The 21,637-nt window shown below is 37.8% G+C and overlaps 1 protein-coding gene across 35 annotated transcripts in view; it reads left to right on the forward strand.

The window, feature by feature from the left end:
- Window positions 1-21,637, forward strand: part of LOC122425174 (sarcolemma associated protein) — a 147,613-nt gene that overhangs the window by 39,416 nt on the left and 86,560 nt on the right. The gene's annotated exons all lie outside the window — the stretch shown is intronic.

Here is a 21,637-nt window from a genome sequence, read left to right on the forward strand (position 1 = left end):
CTATTATACAGAGTGAAGTAAGTCAGAAAGAAAAACACCAATACAGTATACTGATGCATATATATGGAATTTAGAAAGATGGTAACTATAACCCTATATGCGAGACAGCAAAAGAGACACAGATGTATAGAACAGTCTGTTGGACTCTGTGGAAGAAGGTGAGGGTGGGATGATCTGAGAGAATAGCATTGAAACATGTATATTATCATACATGAAACAGATCGCCAGTCCAGGTTCGATGCATGAGGCAGGGTGCTCAGGGCTGGTGCACTGGGATGACCTTGAGGGATGGGATGGAGAGGGAGGTGGGAGGGGGGTTCAGGATAGGGAACACATGTAAAACCATGGCTGATTCATATCAATGTATGGCAAAAACCACTACAATATTGTAAAGTAACTAGCCTCCAACTAAAATAAATAAAAAATAATAAAATACTTTCTGATACTTTTATCAATAACAAGTTGAATTCCTTACTTTATTGTATTTCAAAGTTATTTAATATGTGCTTCTATATATTTATATATTCTTTTCACCCTTCCACTGTTCACTGGCTTTTTAAAAACAGTTTTATTGAAGTATAGTGTATATTCCATAAAATTTAGCCATTATAAAAGTAAGTTGAGTTTACTTGAAGTTAATTTATGTTATGTTAGTTGCTCAGTCGTCTCCAACTCTTTGCGACCCCATGGGTTGTAGCCCGCCAGGCTCCTCTGTCCATGGGGATTCTCCAGGCAAGACTACTGGAGTGGGTTGCCATTTCCTTCTCCAGGGGATCTTCCCAAACCAGGGATCAAACCCAGGTCTCCCACATTGCAGTCAGATTCTTTACTGTCTGAGCCACCAGGGAAGCCCGTTGAAGTTACTGGGTTTTGGTAAATCTGTAGTTTTGTAGCCATCACCATAATTAGCTGTAAAACAGTTCCATTACCCCAGAAAGTTCTCTTGTGCCTGTTCACAGTTAGTCCTCAGTCTCACATACAGGCTCAGGCAACCACTGATCTGCTTTCTGCCTCAATAGATTTGCATAGTCCAGAAATTTCAAATAAGGAAAATCATACTATATGCAATCACTTTGGCTTCTTTCACTAAACATTAGGTTTTTGAGGCTCTTCTTTTTTATAGAAGACATCAGTAGTTCATTTTATTGCTGATGTATCTTACTCGGTGGTTGGTGGACATTGGGATTACTTCCAACTTTCGATTATTATGAACAATGCTGCTAGGAAATTTGTGTACAGTTCTTTGTGTCTTTTATTTCTGTTGACTAGATACCTAGCTGTAGAATTGCTTGGAATCCATTACATTTTTATCATTACTTAGCCATAAAAAAATGTTTCCTTTAAAGAATGGATGATAGCACCATACTTGAGAAGAAACACAACTAACTAGAATAAAAGAGTTAAACCAGAATGATTGGGTCAGGTAGGTGAAAGGTTCTAAGACATGTAGTATGTCTGTACAGTACTGGAACTCCCTTCCAGATTCCTTTGTACCTGAGCAACTACTAGAACCTTAAACCAAGTGAAGTCAAAAAAAAAAAAAAAAAAAAAAGATCCTAATAAACATTGAAAACTTTAGTTCCATGAAAAATGATAGAAATGGAAATGGAGCATCATTTGCATTGATTATGACAGAAAAATTAATATATATGACACACAGAATGCCCTTTCCAATATAAAAGGTCAATATGATTTTTGTAGATAGACCAAAGAACTGCACAGTTAGTTCATTCAAGATGAAAATATGTAGTAAACAGACACTCATTGTTGTTAGTAACTACAGAAAAAAACATCTTACAAAATGATTGTTATGTTAAACTAGCAAAATCAAAATACGTAGTGCTAGAAAGGTGGTGATAGCGATGTTAGCTTTGGGGTTTTGTTCTATTGCATCTTCAAAGCAATGTAGCAAAGCTGTCCACATCCTCCCAGTAGTAAGATTCTGAGTTAACTTTATTTTAGCTTCTTTGAATGCAATTAACATATTTTAATAGTAAACTAATAAGAAGGAAGTAAACCAAAAGGTAACAGCTACAGATTTCTCCTGTGTGAATTCCAGTCTGGTTGTGCTTCTCTGCTGTGTCTCTGTGATTCACCCCGACTCTGGAGGCGCTAACCCAACTCAGCTCTTACTTTCCTCTCTAGCCTAGAGAGCTGCGTACGATCCGAATCCTGCTTTTCCAGCTTTGGCTAACTCCTGGATCTGATTGTTCTTTAATCCTATGACTCACATCTTGGGAGTTGCCCCTATCCCACTCCAAGAAAATGCTTTTAACTTTCTCATTGCAAGTAATAATTCTGTCACATCTTTTCTGTGCTTTAATGATTTTGTGTTAGATGCTCATCTGAACATATGCTTCTGTTTGATTTTCTTTTTTCTTTTTTTAAAATTCTTTTCAGAGGTCTTCTGTATGGGTGGGACTGAACACTTACGAGTCATTCCCAGTTAGTACAGTACAGCCAGGCAAGAGTAAGGGATGCTTTAGTATGACTGACTGTCTGCCCAAAAGTGATAAAGCACAGCTGAAATCAAGAAACGGAAATTGATCTTTGCTCTGTTTACTTCCCCCTGTATCTTATCTTTTTTCTTCCAATGTTAGAAATTCTTTCCATTCCTGATAAATTTTTAGTGTATTGCTAATATTTTCCCTTAAGTTTTGTAAGGCCATAAGATTTATTGTTAGTTGAGTTTATGTAAAGTTTTAGGTGAAGTATTATGTAATAATCAAGAAACAGGCATGATAAAAGGCCAACATTTTTTTCTGTTTTTCCTATTCATTTTATTATACTTGACAATGATTCTTTTGCTTTTGAGGAAATAGATTACCCTTTGCTCTTCACCTGAAACTATCACAATATTGGTAATACCCAAATACAAAATAAAAAGTTCAAAAAAAAAAAAAAAAAAGAAATACATTACTGATTTTCTTAGTATAAGGCAATCATAAATACTCTTCTACTAAAACTGTAAATAATCTTCTACAAGAGTTAATGGTACAACTCTGTTTAGTTCCTTTAGTCTTTTCCACTCAAATTGACTTGACTGCTTAGGACCCTCAGAAGAGATGGCCTGTGGATTGTACTAATACTTGAAAAATTAATAAAACAGAATTGGAAAGTCTGGACTGTTAATGTGATTGGATTTTATTTTATCTCCTCTGATTCCCACCAGCATATTCAGGTCACTATACTGTCTCTTTATAAATGGATAGAGGTATTAGTCCTTGGTAGTTCCCTGGCCTCTTGGTTACCTCTTTTCTTATTTTTTTCTATACCTTTTTGATTGCTCTGTCTGAAATTCCTTCAAGCATTTGCTCCACTAACTCTCCATAAAATGCTATTGTTCCTAAAAAGTCACTCACTGTTTGTCTCATAAATTTTTTTGGATCACATATATTATGATAATTTTAATTACTACTCAAGTGGTCATGCCTCTCAGATATCTTGAGCTCTAAGGTCTGAGTTTTCTAGCCACTGCCTGCTTACATTTATTCACTTAGATGTCCTATAGAGACTCTAAAAACAATATACCCCAAATTAAAATGAACCATTCACCACCTCCATCCCAGTAGTTCCAGCTAAGGTAATGGCATTATCATCTGCTCAGTAGCTCACACTAGAAACTACTGCTTTCATCACTGAGCACATAAGATCTGTCACTAAATCCCTTTAACTACTTCTAACACCATCCAGTTTAGGACCTTGTTATTTCTGTATTCAATAACTGTCACTGGTGTTAATAACTGGTCTCCCTGCTTTCAGTCTGGTACCCCTTCAGCTCTTCCCTCCCTGAGTGAAAGGTCAGTTTGATCTTCGTGTTTACCTACGTAAACCCTAGTTTAGGTAGTTGCAAGTCCCCTATGATTTATATGACAAAGGGTGTACTGCTTGATACATGCTTCACCTCTCCAGCCTGTCTTCCTGTCATTCTCAGTCTTCTGCTTCCCCTGCCTCATCCCACCCCCACTATGGTGTTTCTCACCTCTGTTTGCTCATGCTGTTTCAGCCCCCTCCCCTCCCATCCTGATTCACTCTTCATCAGCCTTCATGACTCAGCCTGGGACAGTTCCTTCAGGAATCCTTTTCCGAATCCTCAGAGTTGGGCTGAGTACCCTTCTTCTTTACTGGATTGTTCTTGTTAGTAAAAGACACAGTGTAGTTTTTCTCTTATTAATAAATTATTATCTTGACCTGACTTTTCTTTCATTCACAAAATTTCTTTATTCACCTAGTTATTGTTTTTGACTGCTCGGGCTCTTCATTGCTGTGTGTGGGCTTTCTCTAGTTGCAGTGAGCGGGAGCTACTCTTCGTTGTGGCGCACAGGCTCTAGGGCGTGTACTCAGTAGTTGTCCACTAAGCACCCAGGCTTAGTTGCTCCAAGGCATGTGAGGTCTTCCTGGACCAGGGATAGAACCCATGTCCCCTGCTTTGGTAGGCGGATTCTTAACCACTGGACCACCAGAGAAGTTCCTGCTTTTCTTTGTAACTACTGCTCATATTTTGCTTCCATTTAGAGCAGAACTCCTTAAAAAAGATTTGTCTATATGTGTTCTTTCTCATTCCCTTCCCTCCATTTTCTCTTGAATCACTCTGGCAAGGCTTTCATTCTCCACTACATCCACACAGTTCTTGTCAAGGGCGTCGGTGGCTCAGGTTGCTATTTCTGTTGGTCAGTTCTTGTGCCTAATCTTCCTTGATCTTTCAGTATCATTTGACATAGTTGATCTCTTCCATGTTTCTGGAAGCATCTTTCACAGTGGCTGTTAGGACATACCCCTTGCCCTTGATTTTCCTCTACTTCACTGACCATATATTAAGTTTCCTTTGCTTGATCTTCAACTCCCTGCCTGGAAACTTTGGACGGCTCCAAGATTCTGTCCTTGATCCTCCTGTTTGTTTGTACTTGCTTTCTTGATGATTTCATCCTATTTCTTGACTTTCAATTCTTAGTATATGCTGATGACAACCAAAATTTTATTTCAAGCCCAGACTTTTTCCCTGGATTCTAGGTTCACAACCAACTGCCTTTTGACATTTCCACCTGATTTCTAATACACATCTCAAATTTAATATGTCCAAAGCTGAACTCCTGATAACTTCCCCAGCCTCAATTAAAAAAACCCTTTCCACCTTCAGCCCTCCCAGTTCACATAGGGGCAGTTACAATTGACTCTTAAACAGCATTAGGTTGAACTGTGTAGGTCCACTTATATGCAGGTTTTTTTTCAGTGGTAAATACAACAGTGCGGTTTTTTTCAGTGGTAAATACAACAGTGCTACATGGTTGGTTGAATCCTTGGATATGGACCTGCGGAGATGAAGGAGACATTTATACAGAGGACTGACTATAAGTTAGAAGGTATACTCGGATTTTCAACTGCATGGAAGGTTGGTGCCCCTAACCCCAGAGTTGTTCAAGGGTCACCTGTACACCCTTCTAAGTCACTTGGGTCAAAAACTTTGGTATCCTTCTTGACTTCTTTTTTTCATATTTTACATCCACTGTCAGAAAATTTTGTGCTGTACCTATGTTATCATTTTATATGTGTTGTATAAGAGGTTGATGTTAATGCTTTTCCAGTTTTATAACATTGCTTTATTTTAAGGGCAGGGATCATGGCAAGTACGTATATGCCCAGTATACTTCCGAGTGTATAAGACTGCTGTTTCTCCATGTTTTTTGCCGGATCCAGGTATCACTGTTCTTAGTCTTTGCCACACTGATATTGACCACTTTGATGATTGTCCATCTTCCCTGAGCTTTTTGCTCTCTTGAAAGTTTTGGAATTAGATGCTTATTCGCCCTTTCCCGTACATGTCTCTTTCTCTCTCTTGTTTTTAACCAAAAATGAGGAGGGTGTAATGGGAAGCTCTCTGCCCCTGACATAGTAATTTATATGCTGCTCAGTGTCCTAAAGAGCATTTTGAGTTTTGAACTGAGTGAATTACAGTCTTCAGTGAGCATCATTCCATTGCTTGACTGGATTTCCAACTCTGTCACTCAGGGCCAGGAGTATTGTAGGTCTCTGGTTTAGAAATGAAACTATGACATCTGTTAAATATCACTTGCTTAATTTATTCAGAAGCTGGTTCACACTGTTAAATGACCTGTGGATTGCTAAACTATGCAATATATTCTAAGTGTATTTATATATACCTGAGAGTAGTAATTCCCTTTTGATACAACTTTGACTAGGGCATTCCTTGATCCATATTGTGATATGTGTTTCATATTTTTATAAATGGTTTTCAGTCTATGCTGTGAGACAGACTTAGCTGCTTCTTTGCACAGGTTGTGGTTATTTATGGTAATATTTATGTGTAATGGGGCAATGGCATGCTATTTTTAACATCTGTATGTGTTAGAGTTCAGCTGTTACTGATTTATTTTTATCTCTATCAGCTGTTTACTGTTTAAGTAATTAATTGGCAAATTATTTTTAAGAACCTTAGCTTAAGAAAGGTTATAAAGAAGAGGTATAAAGGAAAATCTTGCATCAGTTCTCTGACTGAAAAAAGTCTAGGTGATTAAATATTTAAGCATTTTCTATGAATTTAGTGATAATAGCTGCCATTTGTTTAGCAGTCAGTTTCTATATACAAGTAATGTGCTAAATACTTTACATGCTTAACATCATTTAACCTTTACAACAAACACTCTGAGGTACATATTGATACTATCCTCAGTTTATAAATAGGGATTTATAAATAACTCTATAGCTAAAGGATTCCTCAGAGAGGTTAAATAACATGCCCAAGGTCACACAGTGTGTTAGGCGATGGAGCTTGAACTCACACCTTTAATGTTTTCTCTGTTTAATGTATATGTAGCACCTTGTTATTTGGATGTAATACAGTTTGGCCTATCCTATGATAAATCAAAGCTCAACAGCTTCCATCCTAGAGCATGAGTTCTTTCATTTACTCATAATATATTTAAAAAAATCATTTGTTACTTATGTCTGTTGGAACTTTCTGACAGGGACTAAATGTTTTAGACTAGAAAAGATGGAGTCAATAGTGCTCTTCAGAGTATGATCTGAACAATATGGACATAGAGGTTTGGGAATTAGAAGCTTAACCTAGAATAAAGCCTTGATCTCTGATTTAGGGGTAGAATTGTTTAGTGCGAAATGTTATCAGAAAGAGAAATCTTGTTAAGATATTTAAATTTGGCTTCAGAAAGAAAAAGAGGCTTTTAACAAGTAAGGAGTATGGGTGGGTGGGTGTAAGCAAGGGCCTTTTGGGTTCAAGCACAGCATATTCAAGCATCAGACCTGGGACTCTTGCAAAAATTGCTAGTAGTTAAGCAGGGATAGATTGGATGGTACTTTTAGGAAGAGTGGAAAATTCAGTTTGATAGGGTGATTGAGGTCACTTTGAAAGATTTGAAAACTTATTAGAGCTCTTAGATTTAATTGTGCAGCAAAGGATCAACAGCCATTTTACAAAGGGAAACAAAATGATCAGGTTTATGTTTTAGGAAATAAATCTAGCATCAGTGTAGAGGGTGGAGGGTGTGGAATCATAGCCATCATCTTTGCAACTATTATGGACCTGGGTTAGGAGAACAGTAAAGGAGAGGGAGAGGCAATGTGAAATAGAGGTGTTTCTGAATCAGAATTTGTAGGAATTGGTGACACGTTGAATGCCCTGAGGGGTTACTGACATTATTGCTACCAATAGTATTTATTATATTTATTGTTTTATATTTGCTCTAAGTGACTTTGGAAAGTCACATGTTCATTCTATTATTAGAACATGGCTGATGGCTGAATTCCTGTTCAGAGGTGCTCAGGAAATGGTGGGTAAATGATGGAGTGAGTCCAGGTGGCTGTAAATATCACACTCATAAAATATTTATTTAAATTACTTGTTTGATATCTCTTCAGCAGGCATTTTGTTAAGGGCTGGGGATATCACTGAGATAATAGGGATATCACTTACGTTGATCTTCAAGTGATTTGCCATGGGCATGAGGTGTCTGATAGACCTTGTTTGCTGTTCTTACTTTCTGTGTATTCTTTGGGCATATAATTTAACTTCTTTTTTTAAATTTTCTATAATTTTTATTAGAGTATAGTTGATTTCCAGGTGGTGCAGTAGTAAAGAATCCGCCTGCCAATGCAGGAGACATAAGAGTTGCAAGTTCAAGCCCTGGATCAGGAAGATCCCCTGGAGAAGGAAATGGCATCCCACTCCAATATTCTTGCCTGGAAAGTTCCATGGAGAGAAGAGTCTGAAAGATTACAGTCCATGAGGTTGCAAAGAGTCGGACGTGACTGAGCACTGGTGCATCGCTGATTTACGGTGTTGTGTTAACTTCCGGTGTGCAGCAACGTGACTCTGTTTCACCTATCGCCGCTCTTTTTTTTTTTTTTTTGGTGAGGAAGGATTCTTTTCCCATGTAGGCGATTACAGAGTATTGAGTACATTTAGTAGGCTATTATATTAGTTACCTATTTTATATAGAATAGTGTGTATATGTCAGACCCAGTCTTAATTTAACTTCTTACCCTGTTCATGTGGGATACTGCTTATTTCATGGTATTCTGCAGTTCAGTTAAGGTCACGTGTGTAAAGTGTCTACCATAATCTCTGCCGTAAGCAAATGCTTGTTCCCTTTTAATCTGCCATAGACATGGAAGCTGGGAAACTCAGGTTTATTAGGATTTTGTGTCAAACAGGTGGTAGAAGGAGTTAGTGAATGCATTTCTGAAAGAAATTTTAAAAGGTTACCTTTCCTGATGGTTTGGCATCACAAGGTCTGATTGCTGTTTTATTATTTTATTGTGACTGTAGATAGATTACTTAGATAGGTTACTTGTGTTTCAGCCTCAACCTGTTGATCTATAAAATGAGCAAAATCAGTCCTATTTCACACGATGGTTGGTAGAAATATTATACTTAGTGGATATGAAAGAATCAGATAAACATAAGTAGCATAGCAGAATGGTTGAGATTAAAAAGTTTGAATGTATATTTCTTCCCTTTACTAGCTTGAAAGGTGGCCCTTTGGCAGGGTAGTTAACCTACTTAAGCCCTAATTTCTTTATATGTGCTATTGGGATAATAAAACATCTATGCCATTGTACTATTTTAAAGAGTAAGTGGAGAAAGGCATGGAAAGTAGTTTATACAATCAAATGGTAAGCACTCAAAAGCTCATACTTATTGTAAATTATGTGGTGTCCTTTTGATACTATTGAACAATTAACTCTTCTTTGTTAACTTTTCTTTGGTTTTGCTTTGTGACTAAAATTTCCATACACACAGGTGAATTCTGGATATAAGGGATGTTGCCTTTCATGATAGTGAAAGAAAGCAATGATCCTTTTAAAAGAAAACTTCCTAACAGCTTTAACTTTGGCTCTTTAAAACTATGGAAAAAAAAATTGTTTCAGGCCTTGCGTTTAACCATAGGTGGAGGTGGAATTTGAATGTGATACTTTCTATTATTAAATTTCAGTTCAAGATTTAAAAAAGAGTTAGTGACTGTTAGTTGGGGGCATTACCTACATATCCTGAGAAACAGGGGATGTCATGAGAGATACTGGGAATAGATTATGTTTGACTACCTGAATCATGTGTGGGCAGAAAAATGGGAGCCTCTGCACTATTTTCTTTGGTCCCAATAGTCATGTCCCATCTCAGCCAAAAAGACTTTCATAAATTGCATCACTGTATTTCTATATATTTACTTATAGCTCTCAGTTACTTTGTTACCTTTTCTCTTTCAAAGTAGAATTATAATTTTTAAAGAACTTACCTATGGATGTATGAATTGTCAAAGCCTTGAGGAGACAAATCTCTTGAAGAATTAACTGTCACTAAAGGTGGGAAGACACGAGTAAAGAACAAGGTGCCTTAAACATTAAAATTATATGCCAGCCTGAATGGTTGTGCTTAAAGAATGGAAAAGGCCATCATAGTTATTTCCATTACCTTTTAAGCATTTTAAAAAGTTGGGAATGTTCTTTTGGGGGGGGGGCAGATATACTATTTGCATCTTTTAACATTTCCATTGAATTTATTTGCCAAATAAACTGTTTTGTGTGTGGGCAGTTTTTTGCGTTTTTTCCTTTTCCTAAATAAGATCTAGATTCCTGTTTTGTCAATTTTGCCAGTCTTTAATGGAAAAAACTTCTTAGTTTCTCCCTCTCCCCTACCTCCTAATGACTATATAAATCATTATCAACTGTCCTAAGATTGCTCCCATAGTTTGCATTAGTAAACAATATGTGGGGCTACATCCTTTAAATGTAGTTACCTTGTTCTATATTTTACACATATGTGATCACAATGATTTCATTTTGTGGTAAATAAGACTGTTACTCTTTGGGTGAGGTTTTTTAACTATCAGAAATAGAGTGGAGGTGCAGTTATTTTATTATTTCAGCTGATTTCAAGATGGTTAAAGCTAACATTTTGTGAGGAAAATCCTGACCTATAAATTTTTGTCAGAGTATTGTGTATTTAAAGTATCACAATATCTCTTTGCTTTATCCTAAATATGCTAAAATATGTGATATTTTAATAAATACATTTTTATTTTAGGTACTTTTATGTTGTTTGAGGTATCTCTTGGGATCTAAAAGATTGAGTTTGGGATCAGTATCTGTTCTTTAATTACCTCAGTATGAGCTTCAAAGACAAAGTTGAATGCATCTTGCTGTGGTTAACACACCAAGAAGAGGAGAAAATAATCAGGATTTGTCTGTCAACCCCTCAGTTTGGGGATGTAGGAAATAGGTTAATCTCCAAATTAGAATTTGGTCCTAGCTTTCAGTATGGTCATCTCTCAGAACTGTGATGTTCTGATAATATGTTTATTTTGCATCTTACTGAGAAATCTAATGTACTTTGTCTTAAATTTTCAATGAAGGACAGTCACAATTTTGTTTGTTTTAGAAGTGTGTCATCATTCTAGCTGTGTTTTGTATGTTTTGTAATGTTTTACAAAAATTCCTCCTTCCTACCTTCAATATTTCTTCATAATCTTATCTCTGTTGCTATGTAGAAAAGAGAAATACTTTTGCTTTCTCTTTCTCCTGTGGTCTGGCTCCACAAGAAAGAATTACTTTACAATGTGTCTTGGATGTCACTGGAGATGGAAAAAAATCCTGGTGATTTCGTAACACTTGTAAGACCTTTGGGTATATGTGAACAAGTTCGTTTTAGTTGTACTTGGGAGATTTCATTTTGGTGAGAACATTTTTACCACCTTTGTGTTGCCCTGTAGCATGTGCATAAAACTTTATATTTCCCCCTTCAGTGGCACAACTTAAAAATTCCAGCCTCTGAAACATGTGGTACTTTGCTAGTCAGGAAGCCAGGAAAGTTATATAAACAAATCTATATTGAACATGCGTATAAACTAAGTTTGTGTACTCTAAGAAATAACTAAACGGTTGGTGGCAAAAAAGTACAAGTTATGGATCTCCCTATTTCTAGTGACTCCCGCTACAGTTCATCCTACACACAGCTGCTCGATTATCAGAGCTGTTGGAATAATCTCCCTAAAACAGTATTTTCATCAAATCCTTTAGCAGTGGCTTCTGTCTGAAGAAATCTGGACTCCTAAATACAATGCACAAGGCCCTCTCTTACAACTTCACTCTTACATTTCCCCACTTTTTCCTCTGATTTTGGTTACCCTCTGGGTCTGGGTCTTAAATATATATATGTGTGTGTGTATATATATGGACTGTAATATCTGTTTTTCCTCCTTCTGCTCGCCATTCATTCAGATCACTTCCCTCACTCTTAAGTGCCTCATTAGCGACTTACTGTGTCTAACTTTATTTTCTCACCAACCTCTTAGGATTTTGGTACTTAATTCATACTCTCTGAATTTATTCTCAGTGTAGAGTGGCTCCACATTTGATTTTATGGGTGTGAAGTCTCTCTAGACAGGTGCCAAGTGAACATCAGATAGATTAAGTGATTTGTATTAATGGTGTAATTAGAGGGGAAATTGACTCTTCCTATTCTGATTGGTTCAGGAAAACTTCATAAAGTGGGATTTCATGAATTTGGACTCAGAGACGAGAGAGTGTTTAGTCTAAGTAGGAAAGAAGGAAGGCAGTGTGGAGATTTTGAGAGAACTAACTGTCAAATCTGCAATATCTCTGTGATCATGGCAATCTACTTAATATACTCAAGTCTCAGTTTCTTAATCTATAAAATGGTGATGGTGATAGCAATTTGGTAGGATTGTTGTGAAGACCAGAAGTGCCTGCACATAGCAAGCGATGAACAAATGGTAGCTATTATTATAGATTAGGGACTCGTGGAGTGATGCCATAAAAAATGATGGAGGAGGAAGCTCCAAAAATTGGTTTCTTCCCCAAGATAACTGTTAGGGAGCGTGACTGAAGCAATTATTTTGGAATTCTGGAGTCCAGGCAAACACAGTATCCAGGGGAGCGCTTAATGAAGAAAGAGGCCGGCAGGTTTTTCAGAACTTGAGTGTTTTGCATAGTGGCTACCACTTTCCGTCTCCTAGCCCTGTGGCAGAAAACTGGGTACGGTGGCCCTGATTCCTGGTGTGGCTTTGTTTGTCTTTCAGAAATTGAGATTGTTTCTGTTGCTGCTTTTGATTGTCGAGGGCCTGGCCCAGAGGCTGGCCATTGTTTCAAACCCCAAAGGCTAAAATGACTTCCCTGGCTTCTGCCAAGGGGATTTAAAGACACTTACCCTTTCCCCCTTTTCTTACTGGATCCTGATGTATGAGGAAATCTCTGTCAGGCCACCGGATGACATGGAGATGACCAGACAGAGACTTCAGTGATAATACATGACAGGGAATATGCTATTTGCAAAAAATTAGTTTGGAAAAGTCAGTAAATAAACTTGACTATAGCCTTCACCACATAATAATAGCAATCTCTAGGGTTGGAGAGAATCTGATTTCTTTAGTTACCACATTACAATATTCAAAATGTCCAGTTCTCAAAAAAAATTGCAAAGCATTTGAAGAAATAGGAAATTATGACCCAATCACAGAGAAAAAAATGCAGATTGACAAAAGCCATCCCTGAGGAAGCCCAGACATTGGACTTATTAGACAAAGACTTTAACTATTTCTAATATGCTCAAAATGCTGAAGGAAACCATGGACTGCTCAAAGAAAAGCAAGAGAACAATGTGTGGAGAAATGCGGAAGATCAGTAGAGAGATGAAAATCATAAGAGACCAATAGCTGAAATAAAGAAATCAATAGAAGGTTCAATGACAGATTTGAGCAGGTGGAAGAAGGAATAAAAAAAAAACAACACAAAAAACCTTCAAGATAGGGCAAGACTAGAAAGAAAAAAGATGAAGAAAAATGAACAGTACCTAAGGGACCTATGAGACACCATTAAATGTATCAACATATGCATTATGTGGCTCAGCTGGTAAAGAATCTGCCTGCAATGTGGGAGACCTGGGTTTGATCCCTGGGTTGGGAAGATCCCCTGGAGAAGGAAAAGGCCACCCACTCCAGTGTTCTGGCCTAGAGAACCATGGACTATATAGTCCATGGGATCACAAAGAGTTGGACACGACTGAGAAACTTTCACTTCACTGTGCATTATGGAAATCTTAGGAGAGAGTAAGAAAGGGGCAGAAAAAAGTTATTTGAAGAAGTAATGGCAAACTTCCCTGGTGGCACAATGGATAAGAATCTGCCTGCCAGTGCACGGGATACGAGTTCGATCCCTGGTCCAGGAAGATCCCACATGCCAAGCAGCAGCTGAGCTCGTGTGTCACAACTCCTGAGCCCATGAGCAGCAAGTACTGAGCCTGTATGCCACAACTACTGAAGCCCATGGGCCTAGAGACTGTGCTCTGAAGCCACCGCAATGAGAGGCCCAAGCACCACGAAGAAGAACCCGTACTCGCTGCAACAAGAGAAAGCCCACAAAAAGCAACAAAGACCCAGCACAATCTAATAAATAAATAAAAATTTAAAAACAGTGTTAAAAAGTAATGGCTGAGAAGAACTTTATCATTTTAGCTCTTATATTTAGGTCTTTGATTCATTTTGAGCTAATTTTTGTATATGGTGGAAAGTAGGGGTCCAACTTTGGCAAGTAGTTATGCAGTTGTCCCTGCACCATTTGTTGAGGAGAAGGTTCTTTTCCTGTTGGATAGACCCTGTTCTTCTTTTTCAAGATTGTTTTGGGGTCCTTCGCAATTCCATAAGCATTTGAAGTTTGGCTTTTCCACTTCCCCATAAAAAGGCAGTTGAAATTCTGATCGGGATTACGTTGGATCTGTAGACCACTTTGGGTCCTGTTGACACCCTAACAATATTTAGTCTTACAGCCCATGAACACAGGATGTCCTTCTGTTTATAGGCATATCTCAGAGATGCTGTGGGTTCAGTTCCACACCATTGCAATGAAGGCAAGTATCACAATAAAGTGAGTCACACAAATTTTTTAGTTCCCCAGTGCATGTAAAAGTTACATTTACACTCTATTAAGTGTGCAGTAACATTATGTCTAAAAAAAAAAAATAATGTACGTACCTTAATTAAAAAACAGTTCTATGGGGAAAATGATGCTAGACTAGGTTGACCCAGGGTTGCCACAAACTTTCAGTTTGTAAGAAATGAAATATCTGTGAAGCACAGTAAAGCTAAATGCAGTAAAATAAGCTACACCTGTATTTGTCTTTAATTTCTTTCAGCAGTACAGTTTTTTATGTCTTTGATTAAATTTATTCCTAGGTATTTTATTTAGATGCTATTATAAATTGAATTTCTTAATTTCCTTTTTGGATCGTTCATTGCTGATGTATACACACATTTGATTTTTGTGTGTTTGTCTTGTAAACTGCAACTTTGCTGAATTTGTTTATTAGCCCTGTAGCTTTCTTGTGGGTTCTGTGGGATTTTCCATATATAGGATCTTGTCATCTGTGAATAGACACGGTTTACTTCTCCCTTTCCAATTTGGATGCCTTTTACTTCTTTCTTCTTGTGTCTGGCTAGAACTTAAGTACAGTATTGTGTAGCTGTGGTAAAAAGCAGGCTTCCTTGCCATGTTCCTGATCTTAGGAAGAAAGCTTTCAGTCTTTCACCACCAAGTATTATGTTAACTGTGAGTTTTTTTTTATAAATGTCCTCTATCATGTTGAGGAAGTTCCTTTCAGTCTTAACTTTCTTTGTGTGTGTGTGTGCATATTTTAAATATCATGAAAGGATGCTGGATTTTGTCAAAGATGCCTTTTCTACATCAATTGAGGTGATCTTGTGGTTTCATTTTTTTTTCCTTTTTTCTATTACTGTGGTGTGTCATATTGATTGACTTATATTGAACCACTTTGGATAAATCCCACTTTTTCAGCAAGCCAAGCCACTGTTTTTCCAGCATGGGTGAGTTCTTAGTTGGTCCTTCAAGTAGCACCCAGACATGTTAGAGTAGATAGACACAATAATTTGCTGTTTAAGTCTGCTCTGCTCTCTCTGAAACTAGGTAGCTGTGTCCCATAGTGGATGCAGGCTGATACCTTCAAGGCTTCTGCTTTATAGAGGGAGGGAAGGGGACAAGGGTAGGGAATGCTACAGCCATTTCCTACCATTTTTAAGTTGCCTTTTTCTTGATTCAGTGTTCACGTAGTCACTGTACAACTTTTGTTTTCCAGAGTTCTGACATAATTGGTTCCTACCTTTCAGCATGTATTTCAATGTTTGTGTGGAGATGAGAGCTTGGAGTTGCCTACTCTGCCATTTTGCTGATTTTACTTTCTTCTTTCCTTTTTGATTCAATTTTTCTCCTTTTATTCTTTCTTCTATTAAGGCATTATTTGCTTTACTTAGTTCAGTTTAGTTCAGTTGCTCAGTTGTGTCCAACTCTTTGCCACCCCATGGACTGCAACACGCCAGGCCTCCCTGTCCATCACCAACTCCTGGAGTTTACCCAAACTCCTGTCCATTGAGTCAATGATGTCATCTAACCATCTCATCCTCTGTCGTCCTGTTCTCCTTCTGCCTTCAGTCTTTCCCAGCATCAGGTCTTTTCAAATGACTCTTCACATCAGGTGGCCAAAGTATTGGAGTTTCAGCTTCAACATCAGCCCTTCCAGTGAACACTCAGGACTGATCTACTTTAGGGTATTCTGGTTGGATCTCCTTGCAGTCCATGGGACTCTCAAGAGTCTTCTCCAACACCACACTTCAAAAGCATCAGTTCTTTGGCACTCAGCTTTCTTTACAGTCCAACTCTCACATCCATACATGACTACTGGAAAAACCATAGCCTTGACTAGACGGACCTTGGTTGGCAAAGTAATGTCTCTGCTTTTTAATATGCTATCTAGGTTGGTCATAACTTTTCTTCCAAGGAGTGTCTTTTAATTTCATGGCTGCAGTCACCTTCTGCAGTGATTTTGGAGCCCCCCAAAATAAAGTCTGACACTGTTTCCACTATTTCTCCTGCTATTTGCCATGAAGTGCTGGGACCAGATGCTATGATCTTTGTTTTCTGAATGTTGACCTTTAAGCCAACTTTTTCACTCTCCTCTTTCACTTTCGTCAAGAGGCTCTTTAGTTCTTCTTCACTTTCTGCCATAAGGGTGGTGTCATCTGCGTATCTGAGGTTATGGGATATTTCTCCGAGCAATCTTGATTCCAGTTTGTGCTTCATCCAGACATTTCTCATGATGTACTCTGCATATAAGTTAAATAAGCACAGTGACAATATATGTATATAGCCTTGACATACTCCTTTTTCTATTTGGAACCAGTCTGTTGTTCCATGTCCAGTTCTAACTGTTGCTTCCTGACCTGCATACAGATTTCTCAAGAGGCAGGTCAGGTGGTCTGGTATTACTTAGTTACTTGTGTCCTGATTTTGTACTCATTCCTGAAATGATTCCCCTTTTTTCCTGTTTCTTTCCTACAGTTTTGTAATTGTAATTTATATTTCTTTTCCATGCCTTGAGTTATTTTCTTTATGTCTTTTAGCTTGTTCTGAAATAGTGTAATTTTGATCTGTTCCCAAGGTATGTCTCTCATTATGTGTAGGGAGTGTTGTTTGCTTTTTATTGTTTTTTCTTAAAATAGCTATGAGATGGGACACTGATATTTTTCTGTTATTCATTTTTATGTAAAATTTGTTTTCCTGAACTTAGAGAAGGGAGTCATGATTCAGGATAACTTTTGTAATGTCACAGAGCTCCCTCTTCTGTTGTTTTTGTAAACTGTTTAAAAATATAATGGCTTCCTTTCCCCTTTTCTACTTTTATTTGGATCTTTCTTTCCTGTCTCTGTTGTCTCTACCCTGCTCAATTTTGGTTCCAAACCCTACAGCTTTTGAGGAAAGCCCTATCCTGGAATTCAACTTTGGTTGGTAGGTTGGTTTTAAGAATTTATATGACTCGGACTGCTCCATCCTTTTACCTCACATTCACTCATTCGTGGATTGGGCTAAACCTTTCCCATTTTCAGATTCTCTTTTCAAATTGGCTATCATATTGTCCAGTGAATAGACAGTGACTATTCTGAGATACTCAAGTCCTTCAAATGCCCCTTGCTTCTGTATGCATCCTCCTGCACAGATGCTGATTTCATGCAGGTCTCATAACTTTTGATGCTTTTTCCCACTTTTATTTTGAGTTTCATGTAGATAATTTTCGCCTGTTGTTGTATGTATTCTGCATGGGATTTTGGTTTTGCTGTCTTAGTCATTCTTTTTGAGTTTAGGTGGTGATTCAAGTAAATTAAAAAATCTGTGATGTAGTATCTGCCAAGAGTTCAGGATCCACTCTGCATTCATATTTTAAAATTTCCCTGTATGGACTTGGAATTTCTGGCCTCTCACTGATGAGCTGTCTCCCGTGTTTGTGCTTCGTTCTGAAACTTCAAAAAATCTGTTGGTAGTTGGATACTGCAAACCTGTCACCTTAGAGAAGGCTAGAAAGAAGCAGTTTATCCTTATAGTGAAAATGAAAGCATTTACACATTGAGGTGAAGTTGCAAATGGTACAGAACATGTTTGCCTACAGAATGAACAGGAGAAACTTTCCGAAGGCCAAAGAGCAAATTATGCAACCTGTGAAGTGCTGTCCTTGTGTCTTTGAAAGTAATCGTAGTAAGCGAGAAACAGGAAAGAGTGACTGATAGGGTGAGGACAGCCTTTCAGTTCAAGGATTGCCATCAATGCCTGATTTGGGGGAGCTTAACTTTAATTCAGGGGAAGGCAGGGGGTTAATTGAGGATAAAGCCTGTTTGAAAACAGTGAGAGATGGACTTTGGCCACAAGCTGCAGAGAGTTTTATAAATTCAGGGCTCCTGAGACACCTGCTCAACATCAAAGTGAATGCCCAGTGGCTAATGCAAACACTAGAGACAGATTGGGCATTCCTTAGGCTACTAGGAAATAAAGATAGTTAAAACTTCAATAGGATTTTTTTTTTTTCCCAGCGTAGTAAAAAAAAATGGGAGGGAAAAAAAGCCTGATGGAAAAAGGTATCAGCGTAGAGGAGAAAGAAATTTCTAGTTGGAAAGTGACAAAGGGCCAAATGACATACAAGTACATCCAGGCAAGTCCATCCAGGGACTGTTACCATGGTCACTTCTCAGTCCCTTGCAAACATAGTCACTTCCGAGTCTCTTGACTTCTTTACACCTACCTAGTGAAAGTGTGAAACTCGCTCAGTCGTGTCCGACTCTTTGCAACCCTGTGAACTATACAGTCCATGGAATTCTCCAGGCCAGAAGACTGGAGTGGGTGGCCTTTCCCTTCCCCAGGGGATCTTCCCAACCCAGGGATCGAATCCAGGTCTCCCGCACTGCAGGCGGATTCTTTACCAGCTGAGCCACAAGGGAAGCCCTACACCTACCTAACCTGATAGTAAACAGAATAGCTTTTGTACAGTGTATACTGAATAGTGGCAGACTGTTTCATTGAAGGTGCAGAAACATTTTTAATATCAGTTTTTTACAACACCAAGGGGAGAAGGGTAAATCAATGTAAATATTTATGCAGGGAAGTAAACTATTGCTGTCTAGCTCTGCCCAAGTGCAGAAGCTCTGGGGCACAAATGGAGGTTAGTGGGGAAAATAGTGGGAGTTAATGAGTTCAGAGAGGGAACCACGAGCCAGGTCGTATGTGGTTTTATTGGCTGTAATGGTAAGAACTTTGAAGTTTATTACAAGATGTTTGGAAGCTGTTAGCAGATTGAGAGCAGAGGAACAGTGAGCAACTGATGTAAATGATGTTTTCACGCTAGCTGGAGGTCAGAAGTACTGTGGTGTGCTCTGGGCATAATAATAGACATGTTAGAATGTAAAGAACCTGGGCTAATATTGATTACATTCTCTTAATTTATGGTTTTAGAGTTAAGAGCTACAAACATGAGGTGTTGAGATATATATGTGCGTATGTGTATACAGAAAAACACACACATTTTTTTTTGTTTTTCAAGCAAAACTTGCTGAACAGTACTGAACCTCATTTCATATATTCTTACTTCTGTTCTCTTAAATTTTTTTTTTTAAACCACTAGTCACAGCCCAGTAAATTGACTTAGTAACACACTGTTGTTGTTCAATCCCTAAGTTAGGTCCGACTCTTTGCAACCCCATGGACTGCAGCACGCCAGGCTTCCCTGTCCTTCACTGTCTTCCGGAGTTGGCTCAAATTCATGTCCATTGAGGCAGTGATGGTATCCAGCCATCTTATCCATTAGTAACCCAATAATGGATCAGAGTTTGAAGTTTGAAAACCACTGTAAATCTATAATCCCCTTATATGGCTTGCCAAGGCACATATAACTGAAAATGACCAAACCAGAATTCAGATATTGCCACATTTCCTAAGAATATATCTATTTAAAAAACAGAAAAACAAGCTTGTTTATAAAATGTTTAAGAGTAGGTTCCAGTGTTGAAAAAGTCTTGAGGATCATTGTCCCTTCTTGAGCATCTTGCCCATGCTTATCTCCCTGGTGTGAAATGTTAAGGCCTTTAAATTTCAAATGGACTTATAAAATATCAACACAATTTTCTTTCCTAATGGCCTGTAATTAAATATATAAACTGCTAGCCAAAGTAACAGTTGGTCTCTCTTGAATTATAAACAGAATAAGTCATTTATAGCCAGCGTGGTGGCCTTTAAATTGTCGCCTAGGAATTAATGAAAAGAAATGTCATTTTCATATTTTCTGCAAATCGCTTATTCTTTTGTTGTGTTTCATTTTGGAAGAGGGTTTTATGGGAGGAGTGAAGGATAAATGAAACATGAAGGTCAGTATGAAGTAATGGGGGAAAGAATGTCCCTTTTAATTCTGTTATATAAATCCCTGCTTCTGTCTTCCATAGCTCTGTGACCTTTGGAAAGATACTTGCCTGTGCCCTACTTTTCTCATATAAAAATGGAAATAATATCTATATCATAGCTTTAACGTTAAGATTAAATGAGGGCCTGGTGGTGCAACATGTATTTTAATAAATATTAGTTTTCTTCTTTCCTTTCTTCTTTAGGAAGGAATTCAGTGAAAATGTGTTGCTAGAATAAGCAGGGCTGGAGAGTGTAGAAAAATGCAAAAAGAAAGGTACATCTTTTTTTATTGGTTGTTCTCTTCCTAGTAAGTCTGTTGTGTGTGATCCCAGCTGTTGATAATTTCTTTGGGGATAGGTAGGTGATAAATAAGTAGGCTTCCTGTGCCTCCTGCTGTCCTTTCCCTTTTTAAAGAGGGAGGATTACCCAAGTGATGAAAGGCAACTTTAGTGGGGACTAGAAAGTGACACCTTCACAGTTGATTCCAGTATTTTAGTTTCTCGTGTCTTCAATCTGTTTATCACAAAGAATTTACTGAAGACATGTCAGTCCTGATACCAAGTATGTTAGTTCACTAATAGCTGTTCATATAGGTGTTACCTACTATCAATTGTCCTTGCCTGTGGAGTAAATAACACTTCCTTTGATTTAACCCAGAAATTATAGCAGCAGAGTTACAAAGTCAAAGTGAGATAAGAAGATAAAATTAGAGTTTTGTATAATTGCCTTTAAAAAAATGTTTTATTGAGATATAATTTATATGCCATAAATTCAGTCTTTTAAAATGAACAATTCAGTGATTTTTAGTACGTTCAGAGAGTTGTACAACCATCACCACTATCTAAATTTAGAGCCTTTTAATCACCCCAAAATGAAACGTTATACCCATTAACAGTTATTCACCCCACCCCATCCCTCCTCTCCTCTGCTCTGACACCTCAACCCCTTGCATCCACTAATGTGCTTTTTATCTCTGTGGATTTGCTTATTCTGGATATTTCGTATAAATTGAATTACATATGTCTTTTGTGACTGATTTCTTTTACTTAGCTTAATGTTTAAAAGTTCATTCATGTTGTAACATAAATCAGTACTTCATTACTTTTTATTGCCAAATAATTAATTCATATGGATATACTACATTTTATTTTCCTGTTCATCAACTGATGGACATTTGGGTTTCCATTTTTTTGGCTCTAATGAATAATACTCTTGTGAACATTTGTGTACAAGTTTTTGTGAGGACATGTGTTTTCACTTCTCTTCAGTATATACTTCAGAGTGGAACTGCAGGGTCATATGCTAGCTTTACATTCTAACATTTTGAGGACCTTATAAACTGTTTTCTGAAGTGATATACCAT

Source organism: Cervus canadensis, chromosome 22 (assembly GCF_019320065.1).
Source record: "Cervus canadensis isolate Bull #8, Minnesota chromosome 22, ASM1932006v1, whole genome shotgun sequence".
NCBI classification, from domain to species: Eukaryota; Metazoa; Chordata; class Mammalia; order Artiodactyla; family Cervidae; genus Cervus; species Cervus canadensis.